General features: G+C 38.8%; 1 long non-coding RNA gene across 6 annotated transcripts in view; it reads right to left on the bottom strand.

Moving 5' to 3' along the window:
- Window positions 1–8,105: 8,105 nt before the first annotated feature.
- Window positions 8,106–23,346, bottom strand: part of LOC120369778 — an 84,283-nt gene continuing 69,042 nt past the window's right edge. For 2 of the 6 annotated variants that reach the window (XR_005583399.1, XR_005583403.1), the window contains 4 exons: window positions 20,388–20,505; window positions 13,390–13,449; window positions 13,102–13,301; window positions 12,942–13,019 (listed from right to left, as the gene is read on the bottom strand). This is a non-coding gene — a long non-coding RNA (uncharacterized LOC120369778). Of the gene's footprint in view, window positions 8,602–11,431; window positions 11,704–12,941; window positions 13,020–13,101; window positions 13,302–13,389; window positions 13,450–13,550; window positions 13,629–20,387; window positions 20,506–23,346 lie in introns of those variants that run through there. The other 4 variants (XR_005583404.1, XR_005583402.1, XR_005583400.1 and 1 more) reach the window with 4 other exon arrangements.

The following is a 23,346-nucleotide window of genomic DNA, read 5'->3' as shown; positions in this document are numbered from 1 at the left end:
TTTTGTAGGTCCCACCCGAATGAGGAGCAAAGAGAATTGGACCTCTCATTCTCAGCCGGAGCAATGGGAAGGGGACCAACTAGTTCTGACTTTACCAGTCCCAAGAGCAGCTAGGGTGACAAAGTATGCAGTACCAGCCTCCCTTGCTCAGAGTAAGGGCCTGCAGGAAGACTGGAATGACCAGTGTCAACATTCAGTGGAGAAAAAAGCCAGTACCAGTGCGGTTCAGTGAAATTAATGTTCAGAACCTAATTTTGCCCAAATATGCTGTATGGCTTGATTATATATTAGCATGAGCACCAACTAAGCAATGTCAATCTGCATACCTCTATTAACTTTGCACCAGATGGCTTCAGTGGAGGGACAGCATTTATTAAATGAGAACAAATATGCAGAGGCCAAAAATAAAACACAATAGGTAAGGACAAAACAAGAGACACATTTTGAGGGGAAATACATCTAATTGGAATGCTTTGATCACATGAAATATTTGAGTATTGATAACTATCAGCATTAAGACTGCCAAATTATAGTTTACTAAACAAATATGGAGTTTTCAAAATGTTAAAGTTGTTCATCTGACCTTAAAAGAGGGTTGGATTTTGAAGGATATAACTGAGAGAAATTGTTGCATAACACACACATTTCAGGGGCTAGATTTTAAGAATATTTCATTTCTGTGCTCCTTTGAAATTACTGGCTGTGAAATTGATGTCTCTGAAATATAGTTCACATCACTACTTCTGCTGCGATCAAAATAAAAGTAAATGGATATTCTGAAGAGAAAATTAAAGAAGAATTAGATTGACAGCTTCAGGTAAAGCTTGTTTCAAAACTAGGCTGTAGCACAATATGCTCTGCTAAAAAATAAATCAAAGTACAGTATAATGAAACAGGAGGAGGTCTGTATGCACTAGAAAACTTAGTGCATGGCAGCAGGTTTCACAGTTAGTGTACAGCCCCCGGTACACTGCAGGTTTACACCCTGCTTGTCATTAACTAACTCACCATCTAGCAAGTATATTAGCCTTCCCATAATTTATCATAATCAACAGGCATTGACATCTTTGCTAGAAACAGTCCTCAGGTCCCATAATCAAAAATGACACCAGAGAGTCAACACATTTTTAACACTGAGCAGCTGAGTTATTGACAGAAAAGTACCACATGAGCAGGTTGTACAGTGGATACTATACATGTGTATGGGCATATCACTGACTTCCACTCGCTTGATTTTTCATATCTGTCTGAGTGTGGTTCATAACAGTGGATATTGAAAGAGCAGTGGAAAAATTTTCCCTCAGCTCATCGTTGAAGTCTATAAACAGACTAACTTGAATTCTGTTCCTACATATGCGTATGAAGTTGTGGTCGGCTGCAGAGATGACCATGAAGTCTTGCCACATCAGTGGGACTGAGGTTCTCCATCCAAATTATAGTTTAACCTTCTTTTTCCTTTGCCTCTACCCTGCTCCCCCTTTAGACGCAGACATTGTTCAATTGCAGTCTGTTCCCTCTTTCATGCTGAACTGCCTTTGGGCCCAAAGTCTTCTGATCATAGCAACCAAAATCCTCTTGGCTTGCTTCCTTTGAAGTACCAAAGCAGCCAGTGTGTGTGTGCGCGGGGGAAGGGGGACATCCAAACACTGCAGCATACGGGGTTACTGAGGGTAAACCACACACCATTTCTGTTTAACCAGTTTTAGGCTTTGTCTCTGCACCTTCCTGTTTCACAAAGGCAATTTTCTAGGCCTTTTTCGTAGAAGTTCTTTGTTCTTATGTTTAAACTATATCCTGCTGAGTGAGAGAACATGTTGCACCAAATGGAATTTTTCTTTTTACCCTCAACCTCTTGAATTGCCCTTTTAAGTGTACACACAAAGATTACATGCAACACTATGCACAGATTTTACTGTGGATTGTTGAAGACATACAGCAACACTGTATGCAAAAATGTCATGTGAGTAAAATATGATGTGAAAATTACCTTGTGGATGGATTTAAATCCCATTATAATATACCAACTAGAGTGAAATATAGCCACATTTACTCTTCCACCTATTTGGCCATGGACGGTTGGCACATGGAACTCAGACAAGGGACCTAATTCAGAGGTAATCAGTAAGTGAATTACAATGAACAAGTGAGTGTGACTGGCTGTAGGAGAACTTAAATGCTTTTTAAGGCGTTAAGATTGTGTAATTCATATACCAAGGGGCCAGGAAAGAAAATATATATCTATCACATACACTTTAGTTTACAGCTTCCTGTCCCTTGATGTGCAAATTACTGCAGCCTAAGACTCTTACACATTTAAACTCTTTTATGCCTACTTAACAGTATCTAAGTTACTACATCTCACTTATTTTTAAATGAACCTTTGGTTTACTTAAAAAAAATGGAATTAAACTTATTAACATTTTATTTTGCCTTGGGTTGTTTTAAGACAGACTGAACAATTATTAGAGACATTGCCTTTGTCTTTCAAGCCTAACAAAAGCAAAAATGTGCTCACTCGTCTTTTCAGTCATGATTTGTGTTATCAATTTTGATGCTGCATTTAGTTCTTGACATTAAAATATAGCATAAAGAAGTAATAGAAGATTAGTTACTCGGAGGGCAAGCATTATGACTAGAGTTCTCTCGTGTTATTTTGTCAAGAGGAATACCATAAGTTACACAAAACAATCATGGAACATAACAGGAACAAGTTACTTATTGGGTTTTCTGTTTTACTCCGTGAGGGGGTCACAGGGTATTGTGCCCTAAAGCTGTAGCCTTTGCTCAGGCAAAGTTTTCATTAAATTCAACAGGCAGCAGGATTCGGCCCATACTAATTATCTTAATACAAATACAGTCTTCTTTATGCGATGCCCAACCAGAGTAACACTAACCTGGTGCCTAAGCAGGTATAACCAACCCTTTTTACACCCCTACCCCACAAAGGAACAAAAGAAAGAAAACCCAAACCAAACCAAAAACTTACTCCTGATTCTGTTCCCATCTGAAAGATTAAAAACTTTTTGAATTTATCAGTGTTATACAAGAAGACCCGGATACTATGTATTGTATTTTCTAAGTTTAAAATATTTTAAAGTCTGTGCATTATATAGCAATAAAAATGAAATAAAATGACAACACATTGTGCCATGCTTCTGTCATGATGCAACTTATTAGCTCCCTTAACTACACTTAACTCCTGATGATTTCTCATACGGAAGTCTTTTCAAGCCTCTAATATTTTTTTTTATTCTTCCCTTGATCTTGTCTGCCTCTGCTATAGGCTTTTTGTGCATAGTTGGTCCATAAGAATGGCAATATTGGGTCAGACCAAAAGTCCAACTAGCCTATTATCCAGTCTTCTGACAGTGGCCAATGCCAGGTGCCCCAGAGGGAATGAACAGAACAGGTAATCATCAAGTGATCCATCCCCTGTCACTCATTCCCAGCTTCTGGCAAACAGAGGTTAGGGACATCATTCCTGCCCATCCTGGCTAATAGGCACTGATGGACCTATCATCCATTAATTTATCTAGATTTTTTTTAAACCCTGTTATAGTCTTGGACTTCACAACATTCTCTGACAAAGAATTTCACCCGTTGACTATGCATTGTGTGAAGAAATACTTCCTTGTGTGTGTTTTAAACTGGATGCCTATTAATTTTATTTGGTGACCCCCTAGTTCTTGTGTTATGAGAAGTAAATACCACTTCTTTATTTACTTTCTCCACACCAATCATGATTTTATAGACCTCTATCATATTCCCCCTTAGTCATCTCTTTTCCAAGATGAAAAGTCCCAGTCTTATTAATTTCTTCTCATACGGAAGCCGTTTCATACCCTTAATTATTTTTGTTGATCTTTTCTGAACCTTTTCCAATTCCAATATATCTTTTTTAGATGGGGCGACCACATCTGCACACCGTATTCAAGAATTGGGCATACCATCGATTTATATAGAGGCAATATGATATTTTCTGTCTTATTATCTCTCTCTTTCCACAGGGATGTTAAATTTAATTAATTATATTATATTCTGGTCACTGTTACCAAGCAGTCCAGCTATATTCACCTCTTGGACCAGATCCTGTGCTCTACATAAGAGTGAACAAGAATTGCCTCTCCTCTTGTGGGTTCCAGGACTAGCTGCTCCAAGCAGCCGTCATTTAAGGTGTCAAACTTTATCTCTGCATCCCATCCTGAAGTGACATGTACTCAGTCAATATGGGGATAGTTGAAATCTCCCATTATTGAGTTTATTTTAATAGCCTTTCTAATCTCCCTGAGCATTTCACAGTCACTATCACCATCCTGGCCAGGTGGTCGGTAATATATCCCGACTGCTATATTCTTATTATTCGAGCATGGAATTACTATCCATAGAGATTCTATGGTATAGTTTGGTTTATTTAAGATTTTTACTTCATTTGATTCTATGCTTTCTTGCACATATAGTGCCACTCCCCAACCCGCACGAGCTGTTCTGTCCTTCTGGTATATTTTGTAACGTGGTATTACCATACTGAAATTCAGCAAGCTGCAAAATAATTTGCAGTTTTTAAAAGAGTGTCTACTACTGACCAGACCATGAATACCTAACTCACTCATGAGGGTACACTCATTCAGACAAGTAGTCCCATGATACTTAGGTGAGTGAATGTAAATAAAGGGTTCACAATCAGGCCATGGGTTAAAAAGACACCCTCTTAGCTAAGAAAACTGTTTTAGGTACTTCACAGTTTATCACTTGAAGATTAAGGACTAACACTATGGAAACTTTAACCCTTTTATGCAGCAAATTAGAAAATGTATTTTTCTTTTTAGTGCCCCATAATCCATGCAAGGGACAGATATTTGGTGCATGTAACACAGTGAATAAGGGATGATGTGGAAGGGAGAGGTGTTGTTCACAACTGTGGCAAAGTCCACCCCTTGCCCCAGTTTTCCTGGAGGGCTTTCTGTGATTAGGTAATCTGTGAGATGAAGGAGATGGGGGAAGAAGGAGGGCAGGGATGATACACATCATACACCAAAGCACAGAGTGGAGGTGCAAGGATTTTGCAAGCTCCACAGAATCCGTGGACTGGCTCCTTGGGGACAGGGGGAGAATTCTCAGCTCTCTAAATGAACAAATAGGGACAATTCTCAGGGAATGGGTCCAATGGGATTGCTTTCCAGAAGCACATCTCAATGTCTATAATGGAGATATGGAATGTCAAATTTTAAGATTCTCCTAAAACCAATATATCATGTTATATATAGATACACACTCTAAACCTGTGGACCTGTCGGAAAGTTCTGAAAGCCTGTCAGGTGGGAAGCAGACATGTAATGTAGAAAGAGCCCAGATTTAAAGTAATCAAGGAATTCACAGTGATGTAATTCTCATTATCATTCATGTAACACAAACAACTAATAGTAGTACCATGAGGCATGACTTTTGCAATAGCGTACATTTCTTCTTGATGCCACCATTATGGTTTCCTTATGTTGACAAATGACTGCTGCCCATTCCCCCATCTGCTACTTTTTCCATTAGAACAAACAATGTTTTGCTTCTCTTCTCCTAAAAAAACAAACCTTTTAATTTCTGGATTCCTTTGTGCCAGGGTTTAGAAGCAGCTATAGATATCTGAATTACTGATTGCTATTTGGTGGCAATTATGCACATTTACATAAAGACAAAGTTGTGAAAATAAAATTAGTTTAGGTTTGATTTAGCATTGCACTAATATATATTGTAACTTAAGGCACAAAACACACCCCCTGTAATAACATTCAGCTCTGACAATACATACCATATATACTGTGTTATTACATAATTAAGACTGGCAGGTTGAATTTTAAACCCTATTTTTAGGAATGCATGATTTGGCCATTAGAGCGTACATACAACAAAATATACTTATTTGTAGCAAGCAAAGTATTCCTCCAGGAGCACTCAGATTCAAAGTTTTCAAGTTATAGGCCCCTAAAGTCATATTAGCACCTACCTGTTTTTCAAGAGTGCTGAGCACAGAACACCTCCCACTGACGACAATATAGCTATGCAGGTAAAGGGCCTGTGAAACCATCTGCACAGATGACTCCTGACTCTGCAGATCTGGGGTTCCCAGTCACTCATATTACCAAACCCTGCAGAGCTGGTATGTTATACTGCAAACTCCTGCTTGAAAGGAATTGCCTCTCTGCTACCTTCTATAGGTCTGTCCATGGGAGAGAATGGTCTGGCCCAGGGGCGGCTCTACCGTTTTGGCCGCCCCAAGCAGTCATGCGCGGGAGGTGCCCCGGAGCCACGGGAGCAGCGGACCTCCCACGGGTATGACTGCAGAGGGTCCCGCGTGGCTCGGCTGGACCCCCGCGGCTGCGGAAGGTTCGCGGATCCCGCGGCTCCGCTTGAGCTGCCGCAGTCATGCCTGCGGGAGGTTCAGCCGAGCCGCGGGACGAGCGCCCCCTCCGCAGTCATGCCTGCGGCAGGTCCGGTTGTCCCGGGGCTCCGGTGGACCTCCCGCAGGCATGACTGCGGCAGGTCCGCCGGCCCAGCCTGCCGCCCCCTAGATTTGGCCGCCCTAGGCACCAGCTTGTTTTGCTGGTGCCTAGAGCCGCCCCTGGTCTGGCCCATATATTTCTGTGGTAATCTCCCATTTTCATACTGTGGAGTTTAAGGGAAGCTCTCATCCTGGAGTCCCATTAAGCAAAAAGGAACCCGGACCTAACAACAAGTCCCCCATTTCCTCACTGCAGACCAGATCTTATATCCCTTTTTGTGCGCAAAGGGGAATACACAGTCTTTGGGGCCTGTTTGTGTTTTACTCTTCAGACAAATTAAACCCAAACCTCCTTGTGGCACTATCCCACAGTACCACTGTCCATTTACGCCATGCCAATTTGTTCATTCCACACTCTGTCTTCTCAGGGTTTTGAAGAAAATTAAAAAGAAACAAAGGCCAAAATACATTTCTTCACTAGTCCTTCCTGCAGTAAGCCTAGATCGAAGTCCTTCAACTCATTCCACTGCTGATTCTTTAAACAGAGTCAGCCTAGAAACCTCTCCACTCCACAGTCAGTTCTAACTAACCCAAACCTGCTTTCATTTCCTGCTTAAGTGTGTACAAATGCTGCTAGGATGAACATAGTTACAGCCTTTGCCTCTAATTGAGGGTGGGACAATTCCTCTTCCTGAAGCTCTTTTAAAAGGTAATTAACTCCTTGCCGGCATTGAGTCAGTGGGAGGTCTAGTAGAGCTAGCTGAATTATTCTGATCAAAAATGTTACCCAGTGAAACATGATTTATCAAAAAGTGATGAGAAATTGAAAATTCCAGAGTAAAAACTAGTGGGAAATTTCCAAATGAACACAAAGTGAAAACTTGTTACATTTCAAATTGCATTTTATTTCATTTAGATTTTTGAACTTCTCTATTTCAAATCACACTGAAGCAAGAAATACGATTTAAATCAAGAGGCACTTCATTTGGTTTGGTTTTCAAAAACTGAAGAGTGTTGGAAATGTTTAGTTTTACCAAACTGAAAAAATTGGCTTTGAATCAAAATAGAATTAAAACTAAAAATTTTGATTTCATTTAAGTATTTCCCACAATCTTTTTCATTTTTAAACAAATAGAAAAAAAAATTCTATGAGCTCTACTGGCATTTCCTTTTTCATTCATTAATCTTCAGTTATCTGTGCAATTTTTGATACATCAGTGGGAAAGACTAGGTATATAAACAGAGAAAAAACACCTCTGAAAATGCAATGGTTTTGTAAACCGCTTTCATGAACATGAAACATTGGGAGAATTACAGCAGTTAGAAGAGAACCTGTATTTGCTTTTTCTAAAACTGGCATGTAGCAGGGTGCTGGTGCAAAGGCACCTAATTAGCCCCTGCTCAGCCAGCCCCAATCAGGGGAAATAGATTGGGGCTGGGGAGAAGGCTGGTGCCTGGCCTTTAGAACTGGCTGCACCTGCAGGCCTGAGGCTTCAAGGGCTATAAAGGCTGGCTGGCAGCCAAAAGCAGGGAGACTGGCCAGGGGAAGGGCAGCCTCCAGACTGAGGGCAGCCTCTGTGCAGAAGAGGCAATTGTAAGGCCTGCAAGCTCTGTATATAGTATATCACTGGTGATGGGAGAACAGAGTGTAAATAAAACCACAGGTGCTGTAGAACTAGAAGCCTCTCTGAACTTTATTGGGGCTGCCAGTGGGCCCCAGGAAGAGGGGTGGGCAGAGGACCTGTTACATGGCACAAAATATATTAGCTTTGTTTACTTTCAAACCTTTCAGAAAGCCATAGTTTCAATAGCACAAGGAGTGTTTGCCTTGGAAACAAAAATGAAATTGGCAACTGCTTTCATACCATGTGCAATCTTCTTGGAATAACTATTCAGTATTTGTAGTAAAATATACATTAGGTTTTTTATTTACAAACAAATTAATCCTCACTTGCAAGGGGAAATTAAATAATCATTACCAAGGGGCAATGTTTCTATAAATGCATCATTTGTAGTCAAAGATGAAACGACTGTACTTATAACATTTCAAATAGGAAACAGTGTTTTATTGAAGAGGTTATGCTGGAAACTTCATAAGTAAAAGCAGCAAACTAGAGGGAAAAAGACAATAAAAAGAAATATTTAACTTTTATCCCAGAAACCAATAGGTTAATCAAAATAATCTTAAATTAGCAGAACACTGGAATGCCTTACAGAAATTCACCACTCTAAGATCTATACCATCTTCACCAAGGACAAGATAACACCAAATCAAGCATTAGATGTAGTGAACAAAAAATCAATGTTTTTTGTTAACTGAAAGTGTTTTTAGGTTAAATTAATAGAAACCTATTGAGAGCCATTTGCTAAACTATGACTGTCTTTGTTGAAACTATTGAACATTATAATTAACATATGAATTTAACCTAACACACTTAAAATATATTGAGAGCAACCCTTTGGAAATTAGTGCAATGGTAAAAAATGCAGGCACAACATCAAACAATTGTCCAAAAACTTTTCCCTTATGAGGGAACTAAACTTATGTCAAATAGTGTTGGGAAACAGCTGAACATTCTTTGGCTCTGATTGCACAGTTCACAGTCAACATCCTAACAGAGTTGCATTGGAGTCAATGATGTTCCATGTGAGCCCAGCTGTTAGCCAGCATACTAGCAATTGGAAGATCAGGTCCACAAAGTCCTTAGAAGATTCTGTAAGATTTAGTCTAAGGGTAAATATTTCAAAATGACTAAGTGACTATGGAGCCTAAGTCTCATTACCATTCAAGGTGACAACCAGAGGAGTGTTTGTAGCCAAATGGCATATTGCTTAGATAGAAGAGCAGGCTGCTTCCAGGGATAGAAGCTTGGCATAGCAACTTGGCTGACCTGGCAGCTAAAGAGCAGGTAACGTTTTCTAAAAAAAAAAAAAAAAAAAAAAGGGACCTCAGACAATTTTGAAAAGATATGGTCTGAATTTTTAGAAAATGTTGATTAATTCCTGCCCCCCTTTGCTTTTTTTGTTTTTTTTTTACTCTCCCCTCCTTATATTTTCTTCAGGGGGAATAATAAAAAAGTGTGTGGGGGGGGGGAAGACAGATTTTTAGACTCATAGACTTTAAGGTCAGAAGGGACCATTATGATCGTCTAGTCTGACCTCCTGCACAATGCAGGCCACAGAATCTCACCCATCCACTCCTGTAACAAACCCCTAACCTATGTCTGAGTTATTGAAGTCCTCAAATTGTGGTTTGAAGACCTCAAGCTGCAGTTTCACCCTACGACAAGAACTTTCTTTTTGTCAATGTTTTAATTAACATCAGACATCTGAATATGTTAAAAGTCTCCATACTCAACCTACATGAGTATGTCTTGTAGGAGTTTTAGACCTCCTTCCTATGAAGATCCACTATGATAGAAGTCAATTAACAATGCTGCAGAGAATTAGGAGCAATATATAAATAATAAAATCACATTTCAGACAAGTGAGCTAATGAGCAATGTACACTGAAATTATATTAGAGGATTAGGTAATTTTATGGTAAACTATACATATGAACAGATAATTCAGGATATACTTACAATAGAGTTGCAGAGAAGAATAGGGATAACTGCTAAGAACTGTAGCTAAAACAAAAATGTTTTCAGATGGCTTAAAAAATTGAGCTCTCATTAGCTCTTCACTTTTTTGGGGGTGGAGGGGCATTAAATAATTCCTCTTCCTAACATTCTTTTTGTCTTTTCCATTTCAAAAGGTCATCATGAGGGGAGATGAAAGCATGGATGAAGATTTTAGTAAAGGTGGCACAGACATTTTTAATGGTGGTTATATAGAAAGAAGTCTGAGTTGAAGTGGCAGATGAAAACAGAACTCAGTCTGAGCACTCTTGCCTTCAAGACACTTCACTGAAGGAAACAGAGTTGGAGCCACAACTTTGTTCAGTAGTGGCATAGAAAGTGCTTTTCAATTTATAAACATATAAATTAACCACTTTTTGCTACAACAGGCTGATCAATATAGATGCCCTGTGTGCTAGATGCTGTTTTTTTTTTAAAGTAATTTCTAAAAGAAAAATCTATATTTTAGTGTTAGTGAGCAGTCCAATTATTGGACTGTAAGAACTCAGAGCAACTTCTATCATGCAGCTGCAGTGTAAAATGGAATTTTATTGCAACATAGAATATAGAACCAGGGAGGGCCTGTAAAAAAGGTCAGAATAACTAGCGTTTATCCATCTTTTTCCCTTTGTTTTCTCATATGTAGATTTATCCTAAAGATGTATAGTCAAAGATAATAAAGTACAATTTAATATAATTAATCTTATCTGCAGAATGGTTCCCATTATTTTATGGCTGTAGCAAATACAAGTCACAAAATGTGATGTGGTTATTTTTGTTGAACAAAAGTTGGAGAAAAACATTCCCTCCTCTTCTGCCCAAGCTACTCTGAAGTTTCTATAGTTTCCATAAAACTGAACTTGAGTATTGACCTTTAAGTTTCTTGAACAGAGCCATCACCTTGAGATATACAGACCAACAATATAAATTAGTGTGAAGGAATTCTCCTCTGCTTGTGTGAGTTTAGGAGGAAGGCTGAAGGAGCAACGTGGCAAGGATGAATGAATGTGGAAAAATTCTCGGTAACACTAGTTTAAGCAATGTAGGAATAACAGAAGCATTTGGTTACGCTTTTGAAAATCTGGCCACTGGGACTTTCAAAGGTTTTAAGGGAGTTAAGTGCTCAGTTTTAGTGTTCATCTTCCTTAGACTATTTTGACAATCCCAGAATTACAAGACTAACATATTTGAAAATCTCGAGCATTAGATTTGAAATACAAGCTGCTGCTGTTCTCAAATACAATACAAGGTTATCACTGCCACATTTGTCATTCCAAAGGTGCTGGGCCAGTTGCCCTGAAATTGAACCTTTTCATTTTACCTTGAAACTCATCGCTTGGTCTGACTTTAAGGAGAACTCTGGTTTGATAAGACTACTTCTGTCTTTGGCATCCATTATTTGGTCTTTTGTCTTTCAAACCCCACTTCAGTCTGGTCCAGCTTTCCTCAATAGGTGCTTTGAAAGAGTGCTAAGTCAGAGAAGTCTGTAGTGGCATTCCATCCAAAGAACTCTACTTTTCATAAGTTATGGTGACTGGTTTGTTTAGTATCAAATCCTTGCCAGCACAAATTCTAGGATAGATTAAAAAAATCCTGTACAAAAGCAATTAAAGATAACACTGCCACTTAAAAAGAAAAGCAAATAAAAGCAAACAGTCTGTTCAGTTCCCTCCCACATTTTTTTTTCTGTCTAGGGTTTTTTCCCCCTAAATGGACTCAAAGTTCATATATGAACAGCTTTATAACCTCAGATGGCAACCCCTCTTCATACTACCAAGGAAGAAAGGAAATAGAAGCATTAAGAAAGGGGTTCTATACAGATCATTATCCTTAAACACCATCATGAAGAAACATTGGGGTAAAGATTTTTTTTTTTTAATTTAATGTTAAGTGACAGAGGAGAGAATTTCCATAAGACCATTTGATAGGAAGAGCCCATAGTCTCCCCTTCAGGAGAGCCCTACATCACTTTGGAAATAAATTTCTGAGGCACAAAACTCAACTTTGGCTCCATATCTAATGTAACATATATTTGATACCTACACAGTGACTTGAAATAGTAGGTCATGAAAATGGTGGAGTGGTAAATAATGATGAGCATAGGGTCAGTCCTACAATGCAATCTGGATAGCTTGGTAAGTTGGCCTGACTTGACCAACATGTATTTGAATATAGCCATATGCAAGAACACACATGTAGGAACAAAGCATGTAGGAAACACCTACCACATGGAGACTCTATTTTGGAAGACAGGTGACTGACAGGGATTTAATGGTCATGGTAGCCAACTAACTGAACGCCAGCTCACAGTGTGATGTGGTGGCTAAGAGTGAGAATATAGTCATTGGTTGTACAAGTAAGGGAGCATTGAGTAGGAGTAGGGAGGTGGCATTAGTGAGACCATAACTCAAATAATTGATTCTACTTGTAGTGTCCATGCTATCAAAAAAGCATGTTGACACACTGGAATTGGAAATGGTACAGAAGAGACCTACAAGAATGATCTGAGCTCTGATGCATTTATTTTTACACTGATAGGCTTAAGAAGCTCAGTCTATTTTGATTATCCAAGTTAAGAGGTGACTTGATCGCTGTCTATAAATACCCTTTGGGAAAATATTTGGTAGTAGAGGGTTCTTCAGTCTAGCAAAGGTTCAATGGCTAAAAGCTGAAGCTAAACAAAATCAGACTAGAAATAAGATGCTATTTTTTTTTAACAGTGAGGGTAATTAACCATTGAAATGTATCTAGGGATAGAGTGGATTCTCCCACTACTTGAAGGCTATAAATAAAAATTGAATGCTTTTTCTAATAAATATGCTCTAGCTCAACCGTTATAAACTTGATGCAGGAATTATTGGTTGAAATTCTGTGTCCTGTGAAGATGGTCAGATTAGATCCCTTCTGGCCTTAAAAAAACAAACAAACAAAAACTTTAAAACTAAATTGCTCTATAGAATTAATAAGTTAAACTTCTTATTGAGGGCCTACCATTTTTCTCATATTTTCACTTCCAAATTCCTGCCTCCTGTAAAATTCACAAGGTATGTTTCTGGCCTTCCTGAAAGTCTGTCGACCACGCCCCCAAAACAATGCCACAAGCTTAGTGGCATACTCTGACAAACGGGACAGCAGGAGGGAGCGCATGTATCCAGCAATGTCTTCTCTTGCTTCAGTTGGTTTCTAAAGTACTAGAAGAAAAAAACATTCCTCATTACACCCAAGGTAAGATGCCTATGGAGTTGAGAAACAGAGTTTAGTTGCTTATTGTGATGTTACCTTTGCTCCAAGGTCAGTTAGTTTACAAGGAAGTGGATAGGGATTTCAGAAGCACTGTGCCTGTAGAGAAACAGAAAAAAAAATTAAAAGGTAGTTTGCCTATGTTTTAGGGATCACAAAATTACTTTGGCAGCCTAAAAGTCAGATTGCAACACACTGACTGGTTTCTATCTGCTGGTGACACTTCGTTTCTCTAAACTGCTGTCTGAAGTTTTGCTTGCAGTGAGACCGTTGAGATTCTACAGCAGGAAAAAAAGATGGGAAAACCATCAGCTGGTGTAGATTTCAGTCATATTTAACTAAAATATATCTAGGTATAAATTATGGGTGTGCATAGATTTAATCACTTTTATGTACATTTTACAACTGCAAGGAACATATGAGAGTGAGAGAAGGTGACATGTTTGAAATGCATTACTATTTCTCTATATCAAGAGCCTCATCTCAAAGGCTCAGCATTCAAACAGAAGAGAAGCATTATTCATTCCCATCCCTCCTTGTCCACCTCCAGCTTTTCGTAACATTCTTGCTAAAGCTTTTAATTAAAAATAATATTTGTAGTCATAGTGCATCTTCACATGTTAGAATTAGGGACACAGAACCATCGTCGAAATCACATGCAACATTAACAATATTCTTATTCCAAAACTGTGCCATCAGCACCACAATATTCATTCTATTCAATCAAACCTATCCTAAGGAATCCTCTATAATCAATTCTGTAGCAACACCAACATCTTAGTGTCTGACCCTACTGTTGTTGTACCTACCACGATAAATAAATAGGAAAATATAACTATGTAGCGCATAGAAGACTAGGCTGCATGAAATTCCCCATTGACATAAAAAGGCTTTCATAGTAATGTAGAAAAGGGCCAGGGGGAGTGGGAGAGAATCACTGTAATTGTAGAACTGTGAAAATTGTTCCAGCTCATACTAGTTCCTTTTACTTAATTCTCTTTCACCCTCATGGGGTAAAATGATAGTAGGTTTTTGGGGGTTTGGGGGGGGGGAGAGAAGGAGGAAAGCCTAGAAAACTTTGGCACAGGGGTGCCAAAACAAGAGAGAAAAAAGTCTCAACCTCACTGAAAAATTAACTAGTAGTGGGACTTATTTGCACAGAACCTATATTGTAGTTACAGTTATACAAATTATTTGTGGCAGTTTGGGAGCATTTAGAAGCAGAATTGTAATCACTGAGCCCGCATGTCTCACCTTCTTCATCATTTTTGTGAGTAGCATGAGAACATGGGTCTCTCTTATTTCTCTGCTGTGCACTTTTGTTTCTGTTCTCACTAATCCATTTCTCTTGTCTGCATACAGTGCATTTAGGAAGGTGGATATTAGCTCACCAGCACTGATATTGCTATTGCTCTGCTTAAGATTTGTGTATGTTCTTTTCAATGGAAAATCTAACTTTCTTCCAATCCTTCTTTGTTGCACTGCTCAGCAGTAAGGAGTGCAGATTGTGAATGGTAAATTACTTGGTAGTATCCAATTTCTATTTTTCCAAAGGATAAGTTAAATATTAAAAAAGGAATATATTTAAGAGGTATGAAATATTCTAACCCAATTACTGAAGAACATTATTTTAATACAGAACCTCTTAACAATTCTTGACAGTTGGACTCTTATCTATTGCCTCATAATTGGTGTCAAAAGTTCAAAGTTGGGTGCAGTTCAGGTCAGTATCCAGGAACTGAGAGAAATATTAAAAGCTTCTCTGCTACCCAGATCTCCTGAGCTGAATCTGCAAAACTGAACAGGAAGCATCATATTCTCAGAATATGCGTTTGAGATTTCCTATACACCCTGCTTCCAGTAGAAGACACCACTTAGCTATTTTCATGGTATTTTGGTACTTCTGCTGCACATTCACAATAATTTGGAAATATGCTATCAAGATTATGATACATATAATACAATTCAAGATCATCTGTAAAAATGGATGAACTATGAGAGATTGTGTTCTGATTTTATCTTCACTTTTTTGTCTATTCCTGGTCAGAGCTTCCCTCAGACTATCAAATAGTTTTTCGGGGACATATGCATTCTTCACCTGACGTTATAAACAAAACAGAAAAAAAATGTGTGAATTGACGTTCTAAAAGAATGGCATTAATAGGACTGGCCTGAGCCCAGTACCATGTGGGAACAAATACCACAAAGTTCTGTATACAGCTATCACACTCTCAAGCAGCTGCAGCTCCTGTGCTTCTCAGCAGAAATAATCAATTTTGTCATACAATGTTGTGGTTTTATGCTAGAGAGTATTAGAAACATTAATAAAACTAGCAGACTCATTCACTTGTGACCTTAAAGAAGATTTGAACTCTGAAGGCTAGAGAGAGGAAAAGTTATAGAAAAATTATCCCATTCACCAAATCCCCATCTGAGTTTTGCTTTAGTAGAAACTGATTTAATTCTTCAGACTGTTAGAGACGCATAAAATCATCATGTCATGTGTTTCACCTATCTGTACAAAGGTAACCAAACCAACTAATATCTGTATTTAAGCCAAACATAATTTAGTTGAATAATGCAAATTTGCTACTGCTTTCTTGTTGTTCTCTCTCACACACTAATTTGTTGAACTGTATTGGTTTTGCTATCAATCTGGTCATGAAAAGATTTGTTTATTGATCAAAATCACAGTAAAACCCACTCTAGCTTTGCAGATTAAATCTACTGCAAAGTCTTACATGACAAACTTACTCAAAAGCGTTTGTGGCTCAAGCAGAGCAAGAAAGTGTTCAAGGAACAGAACAGCAAATGCTATTTCATCAAGACAAATATTTTGTGGGAACATATTGGTTTTGATCATAAAAAGTTGGGAAAGTTTGTCAGGTCCAGGATGGTATTTTAGGGCAGAGGGAGTGAAGAAGGAAAGAAAGAATAGCCCAGTAGTTAGGGAACCCAACTAGGATGTCAGAAATTCAAGTTATGTCCCTGGTCAGAACCAGGCAGCCTAACTAGCAGGTTATTTTGGAGTGGCACACTCTTCTGTTTTTAAATTTAAAAAAAAAATCTTATTTTCATTCTGCCTTAAGTATAAGCAGATCCCAAAACTTCAAAATTTGAACCAAATGAATCTGTTGTTTTCCATCTAGCTGTGGAACAATCCACAGTTGTTTGCTTTTCTTATTTTTCTCATATTAAAAAGCAAGTTGCTAATGCCCCTTAATGTTTTACAGTTGAGCTTCTGGTTTTCCATCTTTTTTTTATAAAATTTTAATCAGTTTGATTCTTGTGAAAGTGATTGGGAGAGCTCCAGGCATTTTCCTCTGATCACAGTCTAAATTCCTCTTGTTCTTTTGGTGAAAGAAGATACAGAGATTAGAATCAGCAGGACTGCTTCCTTACTTTCTTGTGTTTCTTGCAAAGACCAAAATCATGTACGCCTGTCTGTGAAGACTTAGTACAGATCCTTTGGCAAAGATCAAAATATGAGCGGGTAAAAAAGAAGTAGTGATTTGTTATGGAACAGTAGGAAGTGTTGTAGGATGAAAGACAAAGGCAAGTTCCAGCAAATAAAACAACTTATAAAAATGAGCAAGCAGTCCATGGAAGTGAAACCCAGGTGCATACACAATTCTGTTACACGAAAAACAGATTCAAAATCCTCACAGTGAACAGGAAAAAAAGTGAAAGGAAAGGGATGTGGGGAGAAAGAAAAATGGTGTCTTTGGAAAGCTGATGCTATTAAAGATGAAAAATGGGTTGATTTACAGAAACAAACAAGTATGCTGGTTATATGGAACACTAGGAGTTTGTATCTATTCACCACCATTTGTGCCATTATTGTTATTACACTATTGTAAGCAGGGTCTCCTTTTTGACAGCTATTTCTTTTACAATGTACCATTCCCATTAGTTTTTATAAAATGAGGTTCCAGTCTGAGGAGTTACCCGTTCTATTCATTCGCTCTGAAGCACCTGGCATTGGCCGCTGTTAGACTACAGAATACTGGAGTAAATGGACCTTTGGTATGACCTCGTATGACCTTAGTGCTTTGCTGCACACTGGGCTACCCACATTTGCCATCCTTGCCTGACAACTGACCTTCTGTCCAAATCTTCCCATTTCATGTTGAGGTTCTTGATGTCATTCAGAACTGTTCGTTTCCATGTTATTCACGGTCTTCCTCTCTTTCTTTTTGCATTTTCTGGCCTCTATTCAAGGGCGGTATTTGGTAAGCATTCTTTTTCTACTCTCAGCACATGTCCCAGCCACTGATATCTTCTTTTGTAGATTATTTGTGAAAGGGTGCTTTGTCCAGTAATTTTTCTGACTTCTTCATTCATCTTCCTATCTCTATATGTTATTCTCAATATCTTCTTAGACATTTGTGATGAAATGTAGTCAGCTTTTGCGTATCTTTCTTGGTAAGTTGCCATGTCTCACTACTATATGTTGGGATGGCAATAACAGTTGCTTTGTACACGTTCAGTTTTGTCTTGAGGGAGATGTTTTTGAGTTGCCAGATATTGTTGAGTCTTCCAAATGCAGCATTTGCTTTCCCAATTCTTATTTCTTCCTCGGAACTAGTACTATCTTGGCCGATGGTACTTCCAAGATGCGTAAAATTGTCCACATTCTCCAGTGTCTCTTCTTCAATTTTGATTTCTGTCCCTATAGTCCCCATTAACATAAAGAGACAGGGTAAAAGCAAAATAAGCTTTTTAAAGTGATTTCAAATGTGTAAAATGGAGGCTGTATGCAGGAAAGATTATATATTTAATATAAATGACTTGAAAAGCCATGGGAGACTTTAAATACTTTTGTTGATCCCTCCTCCACTTTTATATTAGCTTTTTGCCTAAATTCACATTGATCGAAGTTTTTGAAACGTGCAGTGATAAACTGAGTCTATTTAATAATAAAACTGCTAGGTAATCCTCTCTTACATCAAACAGGAGTATTAAATTTACACTTTCATTGTTTTAAGTGTATAACACATCATAAAATATGCCTTGTGGAAGGAGTGAATAGGGAAATCTGACTTTGTTGGTATCTAGCATAACTGCTTAGGTAATTCATTAATTAGACTGCCCTCACCAAATGGGTCTGATTGATGCAGAAAGAGAAAATGTATTAGGGAAACACTAAGATAATTTCTCTACTTTCTGTTTGCTTTTTTCAAAGCTGAAATATGGGGGATTGGCAATGAGATATTTCACCATTAGGTAACCAATATAAACTCAACCCTGGTTAAATCTAAGCCATTAGCATTAGATGTCACTTTGGGACGCTGTTAGATGAGCCTGATGGCCTCACTCCAGTTTCAAGAAGACATTTGTTCAATAACATTGATCCCAACAATTACGATCAGGGTTCCTTCCCTGAAGAACCTGAAGTCACCTGGAAACAGGGAAGGAAGTGGCCATGTTGAATTTGGAGACCACAGAACAGATTCTGGCTAAGTCATTAAATTCCATTTAGATTCCTCTTTTCTGAATCAACAAGAATTCATTCTGAGACTTGAACACCAATGTGTAGTTTCATTATTAGTGCAGAAGATGCAGCCTACCTCCTTCCCTATTCTGCATTCAGCCACCTCTGCAGTTTTCTTAACCTATTGTGCAGGGCCTGAAAAGCCAGCAAATTTGGCCTCTGGGGATTTTCCCCCAGTATAAGGGAAATTTTGTCTGGTGACCTTGGGCTGGTGGAATGGCCCTATGCTGCCTGCTAGAGAAGAATTGTGGCTGGAACGCACTGTTTTCCATCTACTCTGGGCTGCATTCAGAGACTCATGGTGGTCCATTATAGCAAAATATAAATTTGAGCAGTCCTATGAACCCCAGAATCTGGAAAGTGCATAAGGTTACCTCTGGACTTCTACCTCCATTCCTGCATTGAGCTTAGCACAATCAAAATGGTGATTCAGAGCCATTTGATTGTATGAAAATTATATTACAGATTGTCTCCACAATTTAAACCTCCCTAATGTTTTCAACAGGTATTAATGAATACTGGTGCTGGATCATGCCAAAGTGCTGTGGCATTCTGGTGAACATATAAGGTATAACTTTGGAATGTGACAGACACTACAAAATTCTGAACACTTATGCACTTCTATGCCTTTTAGATACACATTTTCAGAGCTGCCCACTAATGCTGGATGCCCATCTTGAATCAGTTAGGTGTATCAAGCTGGCCAAACAACAGGCACTCATAATTAGACGACATGTAGACATTTAGGCCTTATTGTTCATCATAACCAGCATATCTGTTGTCATAGTGTAGTTTTAAAAAATTGAGAAGAGATCTAGATAATTTTTTTATGATTGCCCCTAGAAAAAAATACCAGTTGTTAGATTCCTTTAAGATAGAAAAATGCAAGCATATTTTGCCTCTCGGAATGCCACCTGCAGCATTGTATTTTTCATTCAGGGAGAATCTCATTTATGGACAAACCAGATCCAACACAGCAAGAGTTTTATAAAGTCAAGTACAGCTAATTTTTATGTCCACATAAATTAACTATGTTCTCCTCAGTTTGCATGTTTTTATTTGGAGTTTTAGATTTCTCATGTTTGTGAATATGCTTTTCCCTGCTTAATCTAGTTTAAATGATTGTCATACATTCTACATGAGGATGCTTGGAGATACTCAGTTATAGCTGGAACAGAATGCAGGTGCCAACCTGTTAGGTAGTGTTAGTTAAAGGAAACATTGCTAATGCACTAGCTTCATAGTCAGATCCAGCTGCAGTTCCTGCAGTTGGCAAGCTGAGCAGAAACTGCAGAGAGCTACCTAGAGATATACTTCCAAATGTCAGTTAATTTAGTTCATCTGGGAGCTCATCATTTTGTCCTTGCTTTTAGCAAATATTCTAACAAGTGAATTTACTGACTTTCCGCTATTCTTGCCTGCTTCCCCTCAAAGCATAAGTCCCTAAATGGATCCCTAGTCAACCTTTTAAAATGATTATGAAATAGGCATATATACACATCTGGTTTCAGAAATTGCTGTTTCACATATTTTGAGTTCATACCATAATATTAATAAATATGAAGATACAGAAAGTTGTCCTCTAGATACAAAACCTCTGGCATTTAGGCACCCTGGATGCACTTGGAAACATTCTCATGTCCACTGCAGTAAGTATTAGCCTTGAGATAAAAAAAAAATAATTAAAATTTTCAAGCTAACAGGATTACTTTATTAATTCATCTAAGAACTCATTATATTTACTGACTTAGATAAGCAGTGTTGATCAAGGGCAGAATATATTGTTCCTAAGAGTGTAACTAATCAATTGACCACTATACATTTCAGAAGTTGGGATTCAAATTTTTCTCCACAGATACAGAGGCCCCAATCAGAGAATACCTATTGCATGTGGCATGCACTAAGTTCACTTCTACCCTCATTGAAATCAGTGACAAAGCTACAGCTGGAATAACAGTAAAACTCTTAAGAGGTTATATGAATATCTATTATTTATTTGCTTACAACAAAAATAAAGAGCATCCAACCCCCAAAATGCATTGAATAGACAATACAAGAGCAGTTTTCTGAAGCTAAAACATAACTAAGTTGGAAAAGCCAAATACCAAACACTTTTACTCATAAATACAATACCTTTAGTGACTATGAGTTGTGTTGTATATGGGGCCCTGATCCACAATCCTTTCTTGTGGACCCATTGGGTTTTCAGTTCCCGTTACACCTAGTTATTTTGAAGGTTCAGGCACTCAGCCTGTTACAGAGAAGGGACACAACTGAGATTGTTGCTAATGGATATAATGCTTCCCCCTAGGGTGACCAGATGTCCCGGTTTTATAGAGAGAGTCCCGATTTTTGGGTCTTTTTCTTATATAGGCTCCTGTTACCTCCCCACCCCCGTCCCTATTTTTCACACTTGTTGTCTGGTCACTCTACTTTCCCCTACCCCAGCATAACTAGCCAATAAATAGTTCCTCTGTGTGTGAGCGTGAGAGAGAGAGAATGAATGTGTGACACTGCTTACCCCTTTGCACAGTAGTTTGCATGGCAGTTGTAGATTTGGGGGTGAATTTAGGGCTTAGGAAGAAGGGAGAGATCATAGCATAGACTTAAATTCCTTATCACTGGTAGCCATTTACCTCTTCTACATGTGTGCTTTGTGCTCTTTCACACAGCAGAGATCAATATGGTTACAGTATTTCTAGATATTTTTTGTAGGTTAGTCAGGTATTCATAGATTCCAAGGTCAGAGGGACCACTGTGATCATCTTGGCAGACCTCCTGTTCTACATAGGCCATAGTGTTATCTGGGGTTATCTGAACCCAAAGCAATGGCTACTAATCTCTCTTTTCCAGGTGGTGTCATGAAATAAATCAGTGGGGGATGCAGCACCATGCAAAAATCATTTTTATTGAATCTAAAGCATACATCAAAACCTAGCAATAGTCTAGAACAGTGGTTCACAAACTGTGGGTCAGGACCTCATTTTAATAGGCTCACCGGGGCTGTCTTAGACCTGCTGTGGCCCAGGACTGAAGCCCAAGCCACACCGCCCAGGGCCAAAGACAAAGCCCAACCACCCAGGACCAAAACTGAATCTCAAGGGCTTGAGCCCTGGGCAGTGGGGCTCAGGTTATATGTCCCCTGCCTGGGCTGAAGAACTCAGGCTTCAGTTTTGTGTCCTCCCTCCGCCACCCATAGTGGTGGGGCTGGGCTTTGGCCCCCTCAGCCAGGGCAGTGGGGCTCTGGTGGGCTCAGTCTTTGGTCCCCCCTCCTAGGGTGGTGTAATAATTTTTGTTATCAGAAGGGGATCGCAGTGCAATGAAGTCTGAGAAAACCCTGGTCTAGAAGCACCTCAGATAGATATAGTTACTCAAAGTCTGAGATGGTATCAAGTTATTCAGCAGCAGGGTTCCTGTGGCGAGCCTTCCTCCTAGCCACTGAGGAGTTTAATGCCAGTCTCCTTGCTCATAGAAACAACAAACTTCTTCAAAGTACCCTCTGTAACTAAACTCTTTATGAGTTATGTGCTTTGTCTGGAGAAAATCTATAATGGCCCCTAATGTGTTAGTAATCTCCCTGGCAACAGCAAATAATTATTTTTTCTACTTAACAGCAAAGAAACTTACAGACATAGGCACCCAGACTGAGGTCAGTTTTCCACACTTCCCTCACCTTCCCCACACCCCAAATCTGTCCTTGTTAGTAACACTGAAGTTTGTGCAGTTGTTTTTGTTCTGTCTGTTTAAGCCAAGGCAAGATTTTCTGACTCTGTGGTGTCCTCAGTTCCAGTTTATGGGGGCTAAATGCATAAGATCATTGCGGTTCATGTAAAATTAAATTCTCTTGTAGCAATGGAACTTCGCTAAAATAATTCCTAGAGCATAGCTTTCAGAGAAACATCCAGTCTTGATGTAAAAATTGTCAGTGATGAAGAATGCACCATGACCCTTGGTGAATTGTTCCAATAGTTGGCTAACCTGACTGTCAAAAATTCATACCTTATGTCCAGTGATATTTGTCTAGCTTCAGCTTCCAGATATTGGATTGTGTTTCACCTTTCTCAGCTAGATTCAAGAGACCATTACTAAATATTTGTTCCCCATGAGGATACTTACAGACTGTCATTAAGTCATCCCTTAACCTTCTCTCTGTTAAGCTAAATAGATTGAGCTATTTGAGTCTCTCACCAGAAGGCACATTTTCTAATCCTTTTATCATTCTTTTGGCTCTTCTCTGAACCCACTCCAATTTATCAACATCTTTCTTGAATTGTGGACACCAGAACTGGAAACAGTATTCCAGCAGAGATCACACAAATCCCAAGTACAGAGGTAAAATAATCTTTCTACTCCTAGTTGAGATTTCCCTGTTTATGCATCCAAGGATCACATTAGCTCTTTTGACCACAGCATCACATTGGGAGCTCTTGTACAGCTATTATCCACAAATGACCCCCAAATCTTTTTCACAGTCGTTGCATAGAGTCCCACATCCTGTAAGT

The sequence above is a fragment of the Mauremys reevesii genome, linkage group 8 (assembly GCF_016161935.1).
Source record: "Mauremys reevesii isolate NIE-2019 linkage group 8, ASM1616193v1, whole genome shotgun sequence".
Lineage (NCBI taxonomy): Eukaryota > Metazoa > Chordata > Testudines > Geoemydidae > Mauremys > Mauremys reevesii.
Note: the sequence above shows the minus strand (reverse complement) of the source record. Positions and strands in the feature narration are given on the sequence as shown.